This window comes from Schistocerca piceifrons, chromosome X (assembly GCF_021461385.2).
Source record: "Schistocerca piceifrons isolate TAMUIC-IGC-003096 chromosome X, iqSchPice1.1, whole genome shotgun sequence".
In the NCBI taxonomy this organism is placed as follows: Eukaryota; Metazoa; Arthropoda; class Insecta; order Orthoptera; family Acrididae; genus Schistocerca; species Schistocerca piceifrons.
In genome coordinates, this window is record NC_060149.1 from 160396690 (window position 1) to 160404158 (window position 7469).

Genomic DNA, 7469 nt, shown 5'->3' on the forward strand with positions numbered 1-7469 from the left:
GGATGTAGTCCTGTGGAACGGCTTGCCATGCCATTTCCACCTGGCGCCTCAGTTGGACCAGCGTTCGTGCTGGACGTGCAGACCGCGTGAGACGACGCTTCATCCAGTCCCAAACATGCTCAATGGGGGACAGATCCGGAGATCTTGCTGGCCAGCGTAGTTGACTTACACCTTCTAGAGCACGTTGGGTGGCACGGGATACATGCGGACGTGCATTGTCCTGTTGGAACAGCAAGTTCCCTTGCCGGTCTAGGAATGGTAGAACGATGGGTTCGATGACGGTTTGGATGTACCGTGCGCTATTCAGTGTCCCCTCGACGATCACCAGTGGTGTACGGCCAGTGTAGGAGATCGCTCCCCACACCATGATGCCGGGTGTTGGCCCTGTGTGCCTCGGTCGTATGCAGTCCTGATTGTGGCGCTCACCTGCACGGCGCCAAACACGCATACGACCATCATTGGCACCAAGGCAGAAGCGACTCTCATAGCTGAAGACGACACGTCTCCATTCGTCCCTCCATTCACGCCTGTCGCGACACCACTGGAGGCGGGCTGCACGATGTTGGGGCGTGAGCGGAAGACGGCCTAACGGTGTGCGGGACCGTAGCCCAGCTTCATGGAGACGGTTGCGAATGGTCCTCGCCGATACCCCAGGAGCAACAGTGTCCCTAATTTGCTGTGAAGTGGCGGTGCGGTCCCCTACGGCACTGCGTAGGATCCTACGGTCTTGGCGTGCATCCGTGCGTCGCTGTGGTCCGGTCCCAGGTCGACGGGCACGTGCACCTTCCGCCGACCACTGGCGACAACATCGATGTACTGTGGAGATCTCACGTCACACGTGTTGAGCAATTCGGCGGTACGTCCACCCGGCCTCCCGCATGCCCACTATACGCCCTCGCTCAAAGTCCGTCAACTGCACATACGGTTCACGTCCACGCTGTCGCGGCATGCTACCAGTGTTAAAGACTGCGATGGAGCTCCGTATGCCACGGCAAACTGGCTGACACTGACGGCGGCGGTGCACAAATGCTGCGCAGCTAGTGCCATTCGACGGCCAACACCGCGGTTCCTGGTGTGTCCGCTGTGCCGTGCGTGTGATCATTGCTTGTACAGCCCTCTCGCAGTGTCCGGAGCAAGTATGGTGGGTCTGACACACCGGTGTCAATGTGTTCTTTTTTCCATTTCCAGGAGTGTATTTGTTGCACTCATCATTCAGCTTAATTGGGAGGCCCAGAGATGTGGCTGGTTTCAATGTTTGGCTACGTTTTTAGTCATAGGGTGCCATCTCACAGCTGTCGGAAACTCAATTTTCAAGCTGAAACAAAAATATAAAAAAAGGCAATGCAGGCAGGTACTGAAGTGAAATTTAAAAAAAATATTGAGTCACTCACGTTGAATTATAATTTGAGAAAGTAGTTTATTTCTATTTTTCCAGGAATAGTCTTCAATATACTGACTAAACACACAAAACGCAGCTTGAGGGGCTTTTACGTAAGGGCGGCCGTTAATAACTGATGTTACAACACTTCACAATAAAATTCATATGTCGCGATCGCGGCATTCGTCAGTCTGTACACAGTTCTCAAAATACGCTGTCCTAAACCACCATATTGCGCTCAATTTGATCGTTTTCGAACGTCACTACATACATACTTCTCCCCGAACGTGGCTACCAACCCACTACCACCCCCAGATGCACGGAACGTCCGGCTCTTAGCGTTGGTCCAAACCCATTGTCATCAAAGATGGCCCTATGCACCCTCGAAACGACTGGCTAACTCAATGTTTGACAAAAAAATTACGAATATTCTAAAAATAAACATAGAAACACATATGATACATTGGAAAATACGAAAATTTTCCGGGCAATAACAACCTAAAGCCCAATGTTCTGTATCTGCCACCGTTTTTTCGCAAATAATGTTCTTGTGGCGTGATTTTGCGTTTCCCAGATATTTGATATTAAACATAAATAAACAAGTAACGGCCAGCCGGGGTGGGGTGGCCGTGCGGTTCTAGGCGCTGCAGTCTGGAACCGCGCGACCGCTACGGCCGCAGGTTCAAATCCTGCCTCGGGCAGGAATGTGTGTGATGTCCTTAGGTTAGTTAGGTTTAAGTAGTTCTAAGTTCTAGGGGACTGATGACCTCAGAAGTTAAGTCCCATAGTGCTCAGAAGCATTTTTTGGAACAAGTAAAATACATACTTAATTACTCACCTACCTCCTTAAATTTTAGAATGCTGCCACTAGTTTCGACTCTTTAAATTTATTTATTACCAAAAACACAGTTTCTCTCTGTCGAAGCTCATATTCCAACCTCTCATTCAAAAATGGCACGTATTCTGCTAAACCGGCTACGATTGCTCGATGTAGCTCTACTAACCACATACCTAAACACTTCGTACGCATTAACCGGCCAACTCATTGCCAAGGTATTAGCTTTTGAAGTGTCACAACTTTACAATTTTTAAGACAACAATAACTTTTAAACTATTATACATTATTGTGGCGCGTCTAGATAATTTAGCTTTCCCTATTTTTCTGTCCGTCAGTGCCAACTCGCATCTCCGTGTCACTCTTAGTTTTTTTTTATCAATTTTTCTCTGGAATATAAATTCTTCGGAGCGCGCAAACACCGCCATACGCGCCCCCGCCTAGCTCCCGCTCGGGTTTTTCCGACACCGCGTAAAGCTAGCCGCACACCGCAGCCCCGTTGCAACCGCCGCGCCACGTGATCTGGGGCGGGAAAATGCTTCTCTAATCTCCCCCACAGCTTGTACGCTCACACCATATATGTACTGCCTGAGCTAATTCATGGCATTCCTGCGTAGGTTTCTCGTCCGCGTTTCAGGAACTAACACTCTCATTTACTATGGATGCTATAATTATGTATTAATGACTAATTGAAACACGCTACAAAGCTAACTGGCGTGTCTATACGTCTGATATAGATGCCGTAAATGGCATCCCTTATGTAAAGAACGCCGTTGCAATCAGAGAAGCTAAAAATATGTACAATCGGTGGAAAGAATTACAAGGATTAAATACAGAGAGTGAAGACCAGGGCGTGTGGATAACGTGTTGCGAGAATATAACTGAACAAAGTGGTAGCGTGCTGACTCCACAAATTCTGTGCTTAAATTATGACATCCAACAAAGAGGAAGACAATAGCATATGCAGCAGGTAGCATCGCAGACAAGAAAGCCTATCGTGTTTCACGACACTGAGATAAATCACAAGCAGCTGTTTGACGGCAGTTACAAGGAGCAGGCACGTATTCAGAGTCTGTAGTCTGACTCGTCGAGAGGCGACAGTAGCCTATCTTTTGACGCATCCCGGCTGTATCTGAGGTTTTCCAAAATTGGGTAAAAATAACAGTCCATAAAATTGTTTTCAATCGGTCCTTAGACCACTTTACTGCCACAATTCCGTAGTCGAGCGGCATATGTTATAAAACATGTTTCTCCTCAGCAGTGGACCGACGTCTAAGAGGATACCACTGTAAGTAATGATTATTAGGCATGCACGTGTATATCAACGAAGGAAGATGAAGAGTTCATGTTGTAATAACTGCTTGTAAGAAATTTCGACTGTTTTTTATGATGGTGAAGTAGTCAAAATTTGTCGAAATATATTATTACTGGGAGTGAAAGAATGGGAGTTACAGAAAGGCTGGCTGCATAAGAATTCTGAGCAATTGTCAAGAAGTCCAGGTGGTCACAAGAAAATTACACGTAGCGTATATCAAGTGTTAACCGTAGGAGTGTGCCGTAGAAGATACCACAGAGAAGTCGGTATCTCTCATGACGTGGTTGTGAGAAGATAATGATGGTGTTACAAATGGGCTTGAATAGCTGAAATTCTATTGCGGTTGCTAAGTGTACTGAGGAGAGACCATAATGAACTAAAAGGTGGTATTATTGTCGCTGTTGTTGTTGTTGTCTTCAGTCCTAAGACTGGTTTGATGCAGCTCTCCATGCTACTCTATCCTGTGCAAGCTTCTTCATCTCCCAGTACCTACTGCAACCTACATCCTTCTGAATCTGCTTAGTGTATTCATCTCTTGGTCTTCCTCTACGATTTTTACCCTCCACACTGCCCTCCAGTACTAAATTGGTGATCCCTTGATGCCTCAGAACATGTCCTGCCAACCGATCCCTTCTCCTAGTCAAGTTGTGCCACAAGCTACTCTTCTCCCCAATTCTATTCAATACCTTATCATTAGTTACGTGATCTACCCATCTAATCTTGAGCATTCTTCTGTAGCACCACATTTCGAAAGCTTCTTGTCCAAACAATTTATCGTCCATGTTTCACTTTCATACATGGCTACACTCCGTACAAACACTTTCAGAAATGTCTTCCTTACACTTAAATCTATACTCGATGTTAACAAATTTCTATTCTTCAGAAACGCTTCACTTGCCATCGTCTGTGTACATTTTATATCCTCTGTACTTCGACCATCATCAGTTATATTGTTCCCCAAATAGCAAAACTTCTTTAACGAACGATCTTAATAATTCCTCGGTGGACATAATCGAACTAATTTCGTCGCTAAGAACCGAAATTAATAAATCGTTGAAAAAGTGGAAAGTACAACAGCCATTACCTAGAACTGTTAGAAACAGTTACTAAAGAGCTAACACAAATACGGACGATCATTTTGGTATGAGAAAATTTTATACCTATATGTTATGTATAATTGAAGTGCTATTAGCAGTTTTCTTGACGATACTGTTAATGGCGTATACGACAAGGATGAAGCATCGAAGATAAAAATAATACCTACCTGTGATGTACGTGATGATGTCTCAAAGCATGACGATGATTATGGTCACCTTGAACCTGGTATTTACACAAACAGATGAAATCTTTGTTTGAACTTATTGTAGGAGAGAGCCAACGGTCTTGCCGCAATGGTAACACCGGTTCCCGTCAGATCACCGAAGTTAAGCGCTGTCGGACTTGACTAGCATTTGGATGGGTAACCGCCCGAGTCAGCCTAGGCTGTAGGCCAGCGGGAAGCACTAAGCCCGTGTGAGGCCAGTTGAGGAGCTACTTGATTGAGAAGTCGCGGCACCGCTTACGAACACTGACATCGGCCAGGAGAGCGATGTGCTGACCACACCCCTCTCCGTATCCGCATCCGTGACACCTAAGGGCTGTTGATGACACGGGGCCGCGTCGGCACCGTTGGGACTGTTCGGACAGTGTTTATTTTGGATTGTAGGACACGCTGAGAGATAGAAGCAGAATGAAGTAAAATTTGGGAGACAGTTCCAGTTCGTTTTTTTTTTTTCCTGTAAGTCATGGAAGGATGCCATTTAAGGTGGATAACGTGAGCGAAGTGTGGGCTGGAAGAACTCCCGCAGGTCTGTGTATGTACTGGAACGGTGGAGCACGTGCCCTCCGACAAAGTAAGCAGCTTACTCAAGGCAGTCTAACAGAGCGTCTGCTGAAATTTTAGCGTCACCCCCAACGGTATCAGATGCAGGGGATATACTAACCTACTATTTATTTATTAAAACGTAAGAAAATTAATGTGAGACAGGCAGGTACCAAATATAGAGCAACGGATAATACAACAGAGGTTTACTTATTTCTTTTTTCGGAATGTCAAATTTCTAATATTTGTGCGACAGCAACACCAGTGTCACTATTACACAGGCTATCTTCAAGAGTGCATTGAATCCCAGTTGACGGCACACCAGCAGTTAGTCCTTGTTCTGCAGACCTTTGCAATTGCATGGAAAGTCTTTTACAGCCGGATTTAAATCAGTTATACATCTGGAAACTTCGCTCCTTACTTGCCTCTGGATTTTTCATACAACGCACTGAGATTCTATGAAGAGGATGACTTTAATTTTGTTGGAAAAACTGATCCACCCAAAAGAATGCGTCATCTTACAATAAATTAAATTCTGAAGTAGCACTGTGGTGAAACAGAGTCCTTTGACTGATTATTACCTTGCGCTATGTAGAAAAGGACGCCGTTCTTCTGTTATGGCACGCATTCTATTCCTGACTTCCCACGAAATGTTATCTAGATGTTTCGGAACTTCGTTCACTTCTCCAAACACTATGTCTGATTTGGATGGGAAGCAAATTTGTATGTGATGTCATGTTCACCTAGTAAGCCACTAATTATGTAAATTAATCGAATTACTCTATTAATAAAGTCCTGCTCTACTCCGCTGTTTTGTTCCACTTTAGGTAGAAGACGGAAGACAATATGTTCATATACGATGTAAAGCTTCACTCAGATTGGTGCTTGTGAGCAGCAATGCTGAGTTTTGCTGCATGTTGCCAGGGTTGTTTGGATTACGTTGCAGAAGTTTCAGTGGGAAGCCCTTATTTATCCTACATACAGTCCCGATCCCTCCGCATGCGATTTCCATATCTTCGTAGCCCTAGAAGAAGGCTTTGGTGGCTGTCGGTTTGTTTCGGACGAGGAGGTGCATGCCTGAGTACAGTCATGGTTCCTTAGGCTACCGCTCATGTTTTTCCATGTGCACATTGACCTTCGTGTTTCACAGCGGGGCAAGTGTGCTAACAGTTACGGCTATTAATTTTGAAATTATAAACAGTTTACCAACCTTCTTTACATCTGCCTCGTTTCCATTTGACTGCCTCTTTTGATGCGTTAACCTCTCATATACGTGTGAAATCAGGAATAGATGTGAGTATCTGGGAGACGCAAAGAAATTTAGCATTCCACCCTCCACTGCTGACATAAGGTATTGGATTAATGTGGTTGTATATGCAAGTCAAGTGTTTAGAATCAGTGCAGTATGATCAGTTGACATGACAAAAGGATAGAAAGGAGCTAGCACATTCCGTCATATTTCGGGTGTGCATGTGGGATACTATTATTGCTTTTCCTTGTATTTCGACTGATAACCTTGCAGCCATATTTAAGCTGAGTCGCTGGCAGAATTTAAACCACTTGACACAAGTCTATGCGTTTACGCCAAAGTACTGTGACAAGCGGTTTAAAGTCTGCCAGAGACTCATTTTGAAGACAGCTGTAAGGCTATCAGCCGAAATACTGGAACAAGAAATAACACTATTCTCGATGTATGCCGGGAAGGTGGTGGATATTCTACCTGCCGAAAACATTTCAAGACATACAGTAACTAGGCTCTTTAGACGTGTCCGTGAACACATCGCCAATCAATGTAATGGATATTTTGAGTGATGCCATTGCTCACAGTTATATATAAGGCTGCACGTCTTCAATGGACCCAAAAGTAAAGAAATTGGGGGCCAAATATATTTTTCACTCACAATGTGAGAAGGGTGATGTCAGTAGCTGTATTAAAAGGGCTGTACGCATACGTTTATTGTTTAATGAAAACTTGGACGCCCTGTCTCATCGTGACATGGTTGAACAGCATCGCGTCTTGATTTCCTCATCAGAGTTGACCTGAAGTTACAGACTGTATACTCGGTCTTTCTGAACATCA

The 7469-nt window shown here is 44.8% G+C and overlaps 1 pseudogene; it reads left to right on the plus strand.

Moving 5' to 3' along the window:
• The first annotated feature begins 4901 nt into the window (after positions 1-4901).
• LOC124723381 lies at positions 4902-5019 on the plus strand (annotated as a pseudogene).
• The last annotated feature ends 2450 nt before the right edge of the window (positions 5020-7469 follow it).